Genomic DNA, 13,841 nt, shown 5'->3' with positions numbered 1-13,841 from the left:
GCTATCGACTAGTGCTACCCTCGCCACCCTCTATTAGCGTCCATTCAGGAGTCCATCTATGCCCTGGAACAGTCTCGCCGCTCCCTGGTGTTTCTGTGGACCCCAGGACATGTCGGAATCCCCGGCAACGAACTTGCCGACAGGCTAGCCAAACAGGCGGCACGGAAACCGCTTCTAGAGATAGACATCTCCGAAGCTGACCTGCTTTCTGTCTTACACCGCAGGGTTTTACGGATTTGGGAGACGGAATTGCATATCAGCACGCACATAAAACTGCGTCATTAAGGAGACTATGAATTTGTGGAAGTCTTCCATGCAGGCCTCTCGTAGGGATCAATTATCCTCTGCCGGCTCCGCTCGGCCATAGGTGGCTGACGAATGGTCACCTACTCCGTCGCGAGGACCCACCTCAGTGTCAATGTGGCTCCCAAATGACAGTCATCCACCTCTTGCTAGATTGCCCACTTTTAGCCGCTCTGCGGCAGACTTTTAACTTTCCCAGCACCCTGCCTCCGGTGTTGGGCGACAATGCCTCCACAACAGCTTTAGTTTGACGTTTTATCTGTGAGAGTGGGTTTTATACTTCTATGTAGGTTTTGGCGCATGTCCTTTGTCCCTCTATGTCGTCCAACCTAGTGCTTTTAGGCTGGGGTTTTGATGTGTTGCAGAGTGGCTGGCTTTCCCGTTTTATTCACATGGTTGGCCAGCCACTGTAATCTGCTTTCATGTTTTACTCTCTTCTATTTGTAGCGTCTCTCTGTGGATCTCTCGTTCTCTTTTCTTCCCTTTAGTGTTCGTTGTCTTCCATTCGTTCTTGTGGCTTTTCCTTTATTTCCGTTTTGTTTTATATGTTTCGTCCGTTTTAGTATCACTCTTGTGGCATTGTTTTATTACTAACAGGGGACCAATGACCTCTTAGTTTGATCCCTTCTCCCGCCTTTAAACCAACCAACCAAAACGGGAAAATGATTCTCTATATGTTTCCGTACGATCCATTGTCTTTTCGGTCCTTACGCGAGATGTACGTCCGTGGCAGTAGGGGCATTCTGCAGTCTGTTGCAAATGCTGGTTCGCTACTGTTTCGTGAAAAGAACGTCGTCTTCCCTCCAGAGATTCCCGGTTGACTTGGCGACGCTTCTCCGTAATACTCGCGTGTTGGTCGAAACGACCGGTAACAAATACTGCAGCACATCTCTGAATTGCTCTGGTATATTGCTTTAATCCGACCTGGAGGTGATCCCAAATACGTGAGTAGTACTCAGGTATGGGTCGCTCAAGTGTTGTGTATGCGGTCTCATATATAAATGAGCTACATTTTCCTATAATTCTTCTAGTCAACCAAAATAGGCCATTCGCCTACTCTTCAGTCGACCTCTCGTGATCGTTGAATTTCACATCGCTTTGCAATCTTACACCTAGATATTTAATCCACATGACTATGTAATTATCACACCACTAATACAGGATTCGAACACTAGCTGAAACCCGACGTTGCCTGGGAATTGATTTTGTCAGTTTTCCACTATAAATGAAAGAAAAAATGAACTGTTCTTGTAGTGAAATATCGAAAAATTTACATTTCCATGTATTCGTAAAAAAACAACATAAATTACTAAATAGGCGTACAAAACTTCCGACCACTTCCTGTACTCTGGGCGTAACTTCTTAGAGTGTCTACAACACAGTTCTGTAACCGTCTCTATGGCAACGTCACTTCATAGCTCTATAGATGACTATTGTTTTTTCTGTAAGCCACTTGTGTTTCGCAGTTGAGAACTGTCAAAAGCGTGCAGGCTGTCAGAGACTGCCTTCAGTTGACTTGGGAATGTCTTAGTAAGAAGTAGGAAATGTACTAAGACCTTAAGTTCAATGCGGCATCTCAGTGAAGATGATCTCATATCTCTTGAACTATGTATTTTAAAATGTATTAGTATTTAGCAGTTCTGGAAGGTTCTCGAAATTTTCTGTGTTTGGAAGGTCTGTATAACCTGAGATATTCCATCTTTATATAAATAGCGGTATTCTGTGTCCAGGCTCTCAGCTCTATTTTAGATTGATGTTCGTAATAGACGTGCTTTCAGTGTTAGACTTGATTGTGATTACCCCTGGCTATAACTTTGTCTTCGGACAACAACCGCCGTTCAGGACAAGGGGGTGGGTACTGCTACTAAAAGGGCCTCGAGCTACGTACGTATCTGACTACCTACTTTGTATGCGCGGACCTTCATTAACAGTCTGCAGTGTGCCACTATGCCAAACGCTTCCCGTAAGTGGCAATACTGAATCTGGCCATTGCCCTTCGTCCGTGGTTCGTAGGAAACTGTCAGAGAAAAGCGCAGATTGAGTTGCACACGACCGTCGCTCTCTGAACCCGTGTTGATTTGCGGGTATAGCTTTTCCCCTTTCAAGTAAACTTATTGAAATTTTACTTAGAACATGATCAATGATTCGGCAGCATACGGACGTTAAGTATTCTAGTCTGTGACTCTGCTGGTTCGTCAGCACTGCTTCTGTGGAAAAATCCTTATAAAAGTAAGAAAGCCTGCGATATTCAACAAACAAAATGGACAACACTAAACAAACAGTAATGTACAGTTGCGAAAGAACTGTGGTGTGGTTATCGTCACTGTGGGACAGCTGGGCATAGAATTTTTGTGCTGTACTTTAATAGTATTAAGTGAACCCCTATACGAGGTTGCATATCGGTCATCGGTTTATCAGTAAATCTGTGCATACTGCTGTAACACTTTTAAAGTTCCACTCACACTGCAAGAAAGAATTCCAGACCGAACCGCGCCATGCTAAAGGAACGCTTGAGGGGGAAGAACAAAGTGGGCATTGCTGTTGTCAACAGGAAGAACTGTAAGTGAATGGAGCAAGTTTCTTTCCAAACAAGTCACACAGCGCATGCCGTAGACATTTTCAATGTCATGCAGATATTTTCATGGCAATACAGATACAAAGGCAAGTGGGGGTAAGAAACCGAACGAAGTGTAATTACTGTGTAACGAGCGCCCACAGACCAAGAGTACCTTACGCTAAAATACCAAGAAAACAACCCTGAACAAGTCTGGTAGTGAACTACATGCCTGTATACACGGTCCAGCCGCAGCAATGGGACCACGACCTATGTTCAACGTCAACGTCACTCACAGACTTCATGTGGCAGCACTAGCAGTGGAGGGTATATAAAGCACGTCGGCTAACGCTGAAAAAAATGGTTGAAATGGCTCTGAGCACTATGGGACTTAAAATCTGAGGTCATCAATCCCCAAGAACTTAGAACTACTTAAACCTAACTGACCTAAGGATATCACACACATCCATGCCCGAGGCAGGATTCGAACCTGCGACCGTAGCAGCAGCGCGGTTCCAGACTGAAGCGCCTAGAACCGCTCGGCCACAATGGCCGGCTAACGCAGAAAACATCTAGTCTTTGTCGTAATGCGGATGTGGAGCGATTTACCTGACGTCCAACAGGGCCTTATCATTGACCTTCGAGCCAAGGATGGAAGCATTTCCGAAACAACTATGTCTGTAAACTTTCCTCGTGCTACCGAGGTTAAAATATACCACACGTGGCGAAATGGCGCTGTCCAAAACCGGCGCCGAGGCAACTGTGGTACGCCACAGGCTATAGACGACATTCACCAGCGAAAGAGGCTGAAATCAGCACGCCAGTGCCGTAACTTCACTTCCACTGATTGACAGTTGGTGGCCTTTACGTTCAATGCTCCATCCTACAGATCGCCGTTGGCATGTGCGACATGAAACGTCTGAAAGCATACACACTGCAGGAATCGTCGGAAGCGTCCAGGCCGGAGGAAGCATCATTACCCGCGGGTAACGTATTCGTAGCATTCCCTGGATGCTCTCATTAATCTGGAAAGCACAACGGATGAACAAAAATACGCATCTATTTTTAGGTACCTTATCGACCTCTAAAGGGAATTTGTTTTTCCGCAACACGATAGCATCTACTAGCATTGCATTGCCACGAGTCGCACGGCTGCCAGTGTACGTGCGCGTTCGAAGAGCACTAGGATAAATTTACCGTATTCGCCTGGCCACCAAGCTCCATGGGTATAAACCCATTTGAGAATATGTGGGATCCGCTGTACCGAGCAGCAAGGCACAGTCGACATGGCTCCACGTCCCTGTCGATATCTTCCAGAGCATCACTGATTCTTTTCCTACACGTCTTGAAGTGGTTCGCGCTACAAACAGTGGATAACTCTTCGTTATTGCGTTGGAGTTTCACACATCCCAGCCAGTGCATTTCAAAACGTTGGCACGAGATGGCACTTAAAATTACCTTAAACGGTTCGGTAGCTTACTTTTACAATGTAGATGGCATTTTTGTACTTCATGACACTTTACCTTCGTTTGTTGAGGAAGAGAGATGCGTTTCTGGTCGCTAGGGTTTCTCAAATCCCACCTTAATAATTGAATCTCTCTTATTTCACAATTATGATTAGCTCAAATTGCAATACACGTTGAGATTTATCAACGCCTGTGGACAGCGAAAGGTCTGGGTTTAATTATAACTTAATTCTTCGCTAGCTCCAAATTCACCAGTGATATCTGTCCAGACACTAGCTTCATTTTTTTGTTGTTGTCCATGAATTATTTATTAATCAGATCATAAACTGTAGATTTCAGGTAAAATTGTAACGCATGCCTATTGCAAGTTCCCCGTATGCAAGAAAGTTTTATTTAAAATTGTACCTGATTTTCAAGTTCATATTTTTAAATTGCTTTGGTTTTTCCTTAATGATGTCTTCCGAAGAAGAAAATGAAAGTCTCAGAAAGCTATTGCTAGAGGTAGAGTAGGAACGATTTAAGCCAAGGGGAGTGCTTGAAGCAGATGACTGACTTGATGATTCGAACACTAGTAGCAATGACAGTGATGAAGAAGAGGAAGCTGAAGATCAAACTGATTGCGAAGGGTGCAACCAGTGGCAATATAATTTTCTCAGGAATAGATAACGTTACTAAATGGCTGAAAGAACCTCCAAATAAGACTATGAGAACTCAAGCCCACAATATTATTTAATATTTGCCTGATGTCAGCGAAATGAAAAAATCAGTAAACAATTTTGGAAACTATTATTATGATGTATCACCCAGCCTATGCAACAAAATGTGACTGAAAACTCGAAGTTTACTGTGCAAGAAATTCTGAAATATTTTTCAGCTCACCAATATGCTGTGGAGAAAACTGACTGTGAGCAAGTACGTGCTTTGCTGCCTTATATAGATCATAGAGGCTGAACGTTGAAGATCTATGGCAACTGACGGAACTGTCGTAGGAATGTCCAAGATAAGACAATAATAATATTGTGGGCTTGAGTTCTCATAGTCTTAGTTGGAGATTCTTTCAGCCATTTAGTGGCGTTTTCGTTTTCGACTTCAGTACTTGCGTTCATAAGATAAGTAAATTAGAACGCAAAGAAGAGAAACCGACAAACTGGCTCTTGCGAGAAACTGCTTTGAAGATTTTTTGTTTAACTGTCAAAAACATTACTGTATCTCCGATTAGGTGACATCAGATAAACGACACGTTAATTCCGTGGTGGATCTTCATTTACCAAATATATGCCTAATAAGCCAGGAAAATATGGAATAATAATATTTTCTCTGCTAGATTCGTGGACATTTTCCGCAGATAATCTGGAAATATATGAAAGGGAACAACCTGAAGCCCTCTTCAAAACGAGCAGATCTCCTAGTGATTTAGCCAGAATAATTATTCCTGTAATTTCTGGTATGGGAAGAAATGTAACTATAAATAATTATTTTTCCAGTGTTCCGCTCTCCACTCATCTTTTAGAGAAAACTAAGTTTATAGTTGTCGCAACTTTATAAAAAAATCTGAAAATCCGAAAGAGTTTGTTGAAACAGAGAAGAAACAAGTAGCTTCTTCTTTATTTAGATTCAAAGGCAACACCATATAAGTTTCCTACGTCGCAAAAAAATTGTAAATTTGCCTTCGTAGATCTGTTTACCAACAATGCATCATGACAAAAAGATGGGTACGGAAACAGGATATACAAAAAGGAAAAAAAACAGAAATCATAATCATCTCTAACTTGACTCAAGGAGGAGTCGATCTGGTTGACCAAATGTTTTCAAACTAGGATGTATCAAGGAAATCCAGGGCACTGGCCATTAACAGTCTTCTGTTCAACAACGAATGTTGCTGCAATTAAAGTACAGTTAGTACTGTCTTGAAAGACTGGATCTAAACTGAAGAGGAGGGATTTTCTAAAGAATCTTGGACTTCGGATTGTAGAAAGTTACATCAAATCCAAAGTAGTCATCAAGTAGATTTCCAAGAAATCTTCAACGGAGGCTGGAAAGGAAATGTAACACAAGTTCCAATGGAACTGACACTAAGAAAACAGGTGCGTGGCTTGTCCTAGATCCAAAGAAAGGAAAACAACTATGCCCTACACGCACAAAACTTTTGTGCTCAGATATTTGAAAACTTTAAGACAATAATGTTGCTACAGATAAGTTAAAGCTATAATGTATTTCATAGATGTATTTAAGGTCCATTAAACATTTTTTCGTCGTTATTAGGAAATATAAATGTTTATATTATTTCTAATCAATAAATTTAGTTTGTGTTTCGCAAACCCCACCACACTAATAAAGTTAAATTATGTGACTACATTAATGAAGAGTTAATCAGGTGGTCACAATCTGTGTGGACTGTGTATGGGTCTCATGTCCACTTTGTCAATGGACCACGCTATTTTCCTTTGGCTCTTCTAAAGGCATACTACACTACTATGGTGTGGGTGTTTCAATGTGTACCAGGACTGCAGATGTACCTGCAAACAAAGAAATTAATTATGTAATTTCGCTTTTTCAGGACAATAATAGAACATTGTGACTACCCCTTGTATACACATAATGTATACAGACCAGAAGACCTAAATGGGGGGTTGGGGTTGTTTTGGGGAGGGAGACCAGACAGCGAGGTCATCAGTCTCGTCGGATTAGGGAAGGACGGGGAAGGAAGTCGACTGTGCCCTTTCGATGGAACCATCCCACCAATTGCTTGGAGCGATTTAGGGATATCACCGAAAACCTAAATCAGGATGGCCGGGCGCAGGATTGAACCGTCGTCCTCCCGAATGCTTAGAACACTAAGACTGACAATTATGTGGTAGGTGCATGTCAGAATGACCTACTTTCGTAGGCAAAGCCAAGTAAGTCCATAGTCCTTCTACACCACGTCAACGACAGGGAAGATGAACTGTTACTGCGGCAAACGGCAAAACTACATCCTGTAGAGGGAAGTGAACACCAGCCTGAAACCCTTTCGCAAGACGACATAGTGTAAAAGCGGTTATTCAGGGCCTGACAAACGAAGGCATCTAGCCAGGGCCTTTGAAGGATGAAACTGGGCTACATTACAACTTGTTAGGACCCTGCAGGAGGTGACTGAACATAATAATCAGACAAACTGAAGACATCAAGTAGTGGCCAGCAGGTTCTCATATGTAGCCCCATACCACAACCTCACACTCAGACATTCCCAGACGCTCGCAGATCTTGACTGTACAGGTCTGTATTGTGGTGTGTATGTGATGCCAAATGCTATGGTATTTGTGAACCGTTAGTTTCCAGGTGAAGACCAGTGCTGATGAAGCATCCAGCCACCTTCCAAAGACATTGTTCCCCAGGTACTGCTAGCGTACGCCTAAGTGTAGGATCATTTACAGAGAACTTGGCGCATTTCTACTGTTGGGTCACCTGACGAGTGATGGGTAATGTATTCGATTTGTAACCAAAGCGTCATGGGCCCCAGGCTAGAACCTCGCTGCTGCTTACGATATGGAGAAAAATGATCAGCAATGGTGGCCAAAGTCTTACGACGTGAAAAGTCACTCTCCTTTTGCCAATGGCATTCTCAAAGAGAGCGTGGAGTCAGCAAGACGTTCAGAGCACTCTCTTGCACTTGGGCTGAGAAACAGCCCTAAAAGTGCAAAAGAAACAGTAATGATAATGAAGATGTGGAAAACAATCGCAAATACTGCATTAAAGACACATAAAGTTTATTCACAAAAGACGTGACCAGTAATATTCAGAATGGCACGAAGATCTCTTCATTTGCAGATGACTCCGAGTTAATCCCCCTTTCAGATCTCCAGCTGGAGGCTGTCAAGAGGAAGGTGACCATGAGAATAAATGGGGCAACCAAAGATCAGATAACATTCTTCGAGTTGCAACATTGGGATATCCCTGGCTGAGGCCGCCAGTATTTTATCATGCTACAAGCTCGCCTTGATGCAGCTTGAAACTAGTGAAGTAGCATATGGTACAAAAGTGGAGTGAGGCACAAGCAGCAGTTGGTACAGTACATACTATTCCTGTGGGAGAGTCCTCCAATTGTACTGAATTTTCTTCTGGTTGGTCGCCACGTTCGGGTGTTAGGCGTCAAAATGCCTAACTTCTCATGTTAATTATTTATATTTTCCACTGTAATTAACCCAGTTTTCAGTAAGACAGTCTCCGACGGTTACTGAGCCGTCGAGTTTTGCTGGCGCGCCAGCGTATTTGCAAGTACCTCACCTTCGTCCTCTTATCTTAGCTTGTGGCACGTACTGAGTCTTGGCTGCCGTATCTTTGCCGGAGGAGTTAACTGAAGGCCCTCGCCAAGGACGTGGACAGTTGGCGTTCGAGGTTACCTGAGGCCGAAGTACGCTTGTAGTAGAGCGGGAACCGACCACGTGTATGGGGCAGCTTGGCGGAGAGCCTTTCCTGTCGTCTGTGAGGAGGTTTATTGTTGCCTTGGAGTGCGTACTGCTAGTTCCGGTCACGGCTGTCTATTGTCGTCCGCTGCCTTATTGCCTCCTGCTGTACCCGACGCAAGCCATATCGGACGTCCAGCGAAAGGTTAAGTGAGATTGTACTTAGGGCATGTGTGTGAAGGAGTTGAGGGCTGCTACCTCACATCTGGTAACTATAAGAAAATGGGTATTACCGTGGAAGTAAAGGTGTGTTTATGAAGAGTTTAAGGTGTTTAAGACGGGTGTTTAATATTAATATGATGCACGAGCGTGCCTCTTAAAGCTCGTAGAGAATTGTTGTTTGATGTAATAAGTAACCAGCTGCAAGGTTGTAGTCTGTTTATTAAATATACTGCATTCGAGTGTTGGTAGGGTTAGCGCAGTGAGCCCCAGTAAAGCTTATAATGGAATTTTCAGAATTGTGCTCGTTATGGTTTTCAATGAACAGTGGAGCATAAGAGTTCATGTAATTTAATTGTGACTAAGACTGGAGTGCCCACTGGCCTTGCTAGTAATTTTAATTTTTTTAAATCTCTCAATAGCAGGTAATTCTCCTTAAGGTTGTTGAAAAGATTTGCGCTGTTGGTTGTACCTTGCCTGTGTAGTTCATTCGTAGTGGGGAAAGGCAGCGTAACGTTTAATTAGTGAACAATTTAACCTGTTATTTAATATCTTTTGGTGGTTGTTTACATTGTGCTTGCCGACCTGTTCTGTGCGCTTGTTAAATGTTACAGCGAGCTGGCTGGTGTTTTGGATTAGGCGCTACCTTTCCACCTATGGGTATCGGGGCTGTGAATTCCTGGGTAGCGGGAGGTGACTCCGGGTCAAAGCTCGAGAAGTGGGTCTTCTACGAACTGCCACCTTGCGCAGTGGTTTCTCCAAGTTAAGTTTTCGTTCTGCCTTCGAACGACCTGGCGTCAATCCTCGCTAATTAATTTTGGCGCTAGTTGGTTACTTGAGTATTTATTATATTTATTGAACCTTGTGTCAAGAGCAACATACAACTTTGAAAGGTTGTTGCTGGGCAGCTCTTAGTAAGCCTTGGTGTTGACCAATTGTTTTACTGGGCCTTGGAGCCGAAGTTTGAAGCCTCAGCAAGCCTTAGTGATATTGATTGACTATCGAGTGTGAAACAAGTGCCTTTGTATTAACTTCATCCTGCTATTTATTGGGTGCATCTCAGGCAGGTTGTTATTTAGGCAAATGTTTTTGAGAACATTAGTTCTCAGTGTCCAAAGACTAGTCATAAATATTGTGTGTCTTAATTTAAGCCATCAGGTGCGTAATTGTCAATGGCTTTAAAATATTCTCATCTATGAGATAGACTTTGTTTCATAGAAGGACATTGGTAACAAATTCACTAAATTCTAGTGACTTACTATTCCTATCACCTAAACTATCAGGATTAAGATATTGTTGTTTTAAAGGAATTTGTTGATATGATTGTTAAATAAAACGAGTGATAACAAAAGGGGTCCAGTCCTTCCTATATTTCCCTATCCCTTAGTAGAAGAATGTTTGAGTTCCCCTATGAGTCTACCGTTTTTGTTTATTAAATTTCTTTAGTTTTGAGAAACATGAGAGCAATGATATTACAACTGAAATGCTTCGGACACTTTCGGGTCACTTTGGCGTGCCTGGGGGATGAAGTACTTCAGCTATTCTAGTCACTCTTTCCCAGGTGTTCTTCAGAGTCAGTGGTTTGTATATCTCCATCATCAGAGAATCTTTATAGAGTTATAATTCTCAAGACTTCTAATTATAAAAGATTTCAGATTAAGGTACAGCTTATAGTAAAGAGGAGGTCGGTTACAGTAGATTTTTGTTTATAACAGAATTGATGGTGAAATACTGTTAATGAAGGTGGATTTGATAGTAATTTAATTTATTTAATTTAACTGACATTGGCTCTGAGGTGTGTACACATCACCCGTCGCTCTCATTATTGATTATTCTATTTTGATTATTTTAAGGTAGCTTCAATTTAGATGAGATAAGTCATAACATAGTAGATGTACTGGAAAGTGTATCTATGAAGAGGTTCAAGATATAAAGTAAAGTGTTTCAGTTACACTGAAAATTTTTCTGAGCAAATATTTTACAGAATTGATCTTTAAAATTATAGTGTATTGGTGATGTAAGTGTTTTATGAAATATTATTTTAAATTTTTTAAAGTAGATTTTATTTATTGTACCTTTTGTATCAGGGTTTATTAAAATTTTAGTATTTATTTTTCTTGTCTCGATTTGGGTTGATTTATAAATAATTTATAGTTAATGTATCATAATTATTATTAAATTATTTATAGAAATGAGATGTTAATCGTTTTCTAAGATATCTAGTTTCTTAAGAAAAGATTTAATTTTTTGAAGTTAATTGTTTTCATTTAATTTTTTAAGTATAAATATTAACTTATTTATTCTTTAAGGCATAAGCTGTGAAGTTAATAACCTATAATTTGTTTTTAAAATATAATAGTAAGCTATAAACCAGCTATCTTTAAGATTACATTTTAGTTCATTATTTTTATTTTGATTTTATAAGTATTTTAGGTTTTTTATTAAGATTATTAATTTACTTTTAAAATTTTTGTAATAATGATAGAATTAGTATATTTATTTGTATAAAATTTTTACCTTGTAAACTTATTATAAGGAACTAGGCAAAATTGATTTCTGCCTGTTTATCAAAAACATGTCCACTTGAAAATATTTTGAGGTCTGAGCTGCTCACTGAGCTGATTTTTAAAGAGCTGCGGTATTTTGACTGTGCAAAGGTAGCATAATCATTAGTCTCATAATTAGTGGCTGGAATGAATGGCTTGATGAGAAATCAACTGTCTCTTAATAAATTGTTGAATTTAACTCTTGAGTCAAAAGGCTTAAATTCTTCTTTAGGATGAGAAGACCCTATAGAGCTTAACATTTTACTTTTATATAGTTTTTCGTTTGTCTTTCTATATTTAATGATGATGTTATATTGGAGTGACATGAAGAATAAATAAACTTTTCATTATTATATCGCTGACTTACGTTTGTTGTTTTGATCCATAATTTATGATCATAAGATTAAGTTACCTTAGGGATAAGAGCGTAATTGTGTTTGAGAGCTCATATCGACAAAGCAGATTGCAACCTCTATGTTGGATTAAGAAAAATCTTTGGTGCAGGAGCCCAGTGATTAGGTCTATTCAACCTTTAAATTCCTACATGATTTGAGTTCAGACCGGCGTCAGCCAGGTCGGTTTCTATCCTAAGACTATTAATCCATATTAGTATGAAAGGACCATATGGTTAAAATACTTTTTATTATATTGATTAATATTAATTAATTTACTATTTTGACAGATTAATATGTCGAATTTAGAATTCATTTATGTAGATTATTTTTACAAATAGTATTGATACTTTATGATTTAGTTATGTTTATTTTAAATTTTCTTTTATTAGTTATTTGTGTTTTAATTAGTGTTGCTATTCTAACTTTATTGGAGCGTAAGGTTTTAGGTTATATTCAGATTCATAACGATCCAAATAAAGTAGGATGTATAGGAATCCCACAGCCCTTTAGTGATGCTATTAAGTTGATTTGTAAGGAGCAGCCAATTCCTATTATATCTAATTATTTACTCTATTATTTTTCTCCTGTTTTTAATTTAATGATTTCTTTGGGTGTTTGAGTAATTTTCCCTTACTTAACTTATATATGTTCTTTTTCTTATGGGTCTATGTTTTTTTATGTTGCACTAGATTAAGTGTTTATACCATTATAATCACTGGTTGATCTTCTAATTCAAATTATTCTTTATTAGGTTCTCTTCGTTCTCCAGAATAAGATTTTAACTCTGCAGCGGAGTGTGCGCTGATATGAAACTTCCTGGCAGATTAAAACTGTGTGCCCAACCGAGACTCGAACTTGGGACCTTTGCCTTTCGCGGGCAAGTGCTCAAACAATTTCATATGAAGTTAGTTTGGCTTTAATGTTATTGTCTTTAATTATTTTAATTGGTAGTTTTAACATGTTTGATTTTATAAATTATCAGCTTTATTGTTGATTTATTATTGTTTCTTTTCATTTAGCTTTAGCTTGTTTTGCTTCTTGTTTAGCCAAAACTAACCATACTCCTTTTGACTTTGCCGAAGGTGAATCTGAGTTAGTTTCAGGTTTTAATACTGAATATGGTGCAGGTGGTTTTTTTTAGCTGAGTATACTAGAATTGTTTTTATAAGAATATTATTAGCTTTAATTTTTCTAGGTGGTGATTTTTATTCTTTTATATTTTTTATTAAGCTTGCTATTATATCCTTTGGCTTTATCTGAGTTCGGGGTACTTTACTACGGTTTCGTTATGGTAAGTTATTATACTTGGCTTGAATTAGTTTCTTTTTACCTTTATCTCTGAATTTTTTTTTCTTTGTTGGTTTAAAGATTTAATTTATCTCATTCATTTAGTGAGATTTTTTAAGAAAAGTTAATAGAAGAGTTAAACTTCTAGATTTATGTTTTCAAAACATATGCTTTCCTAAGCTAATTAACTTATTATTCCATAATTAGCTTATCTCATGCGTTTGCAACATGGACATTAATTAAGAAGTATGTAAAGTAGATAATTGTTAAGATATGCCCTGTTATAATGTAAGGCTCTTCAATTCATGTTAATAAACATAAAACAATTAGTATGATTCAGAATAAAATCTGACTAATAGGATAGAATTGGATACCTCGGATGGTGTTTTATTATAAAATGGTAAAATTATGAAGATTCTAATTGATAAGAGTAATGCAATAACACCTCCTAACTTATTAGGAATTGATTGTAGAATTGCATATGCAAATAAGAAATATCATTCTGGTTGAATATGAACTGGTGTTACTAATGGATTTGCAGGTACAAAATTATCTGGATCTCCTAGGAGGTAAGGATTAATTAAGCATAATATAATTAATAATGATGTTATTAATACAAATGTAACATGATCCTTCAAAGTAAAGTATGGGTGAAATGGAATTTTTTCGATATCTCCATTTAGTCCTAA

The sequence above is a fragment of the Schistocerca piceifrons genome, chromosome 6, assembly GCF_021461385.2.
Source record: "Schistocerca piceifrons isolate TAMUIC-IGC-003096 chromosome 6, iqSchPice1.1, whole genome shotgun sequence".
Lineage (NCBI taxonomy): Eukaryota > Metazoa > Arthropoda > Insecta > Orthoptera > Acrididae > Schistocerca > Schistocerca piceifrons.
The sequence above is the reverse complement of the archived record's forward strand: the minus strand, read 5'-3'. Positions refer to the sequence as shown.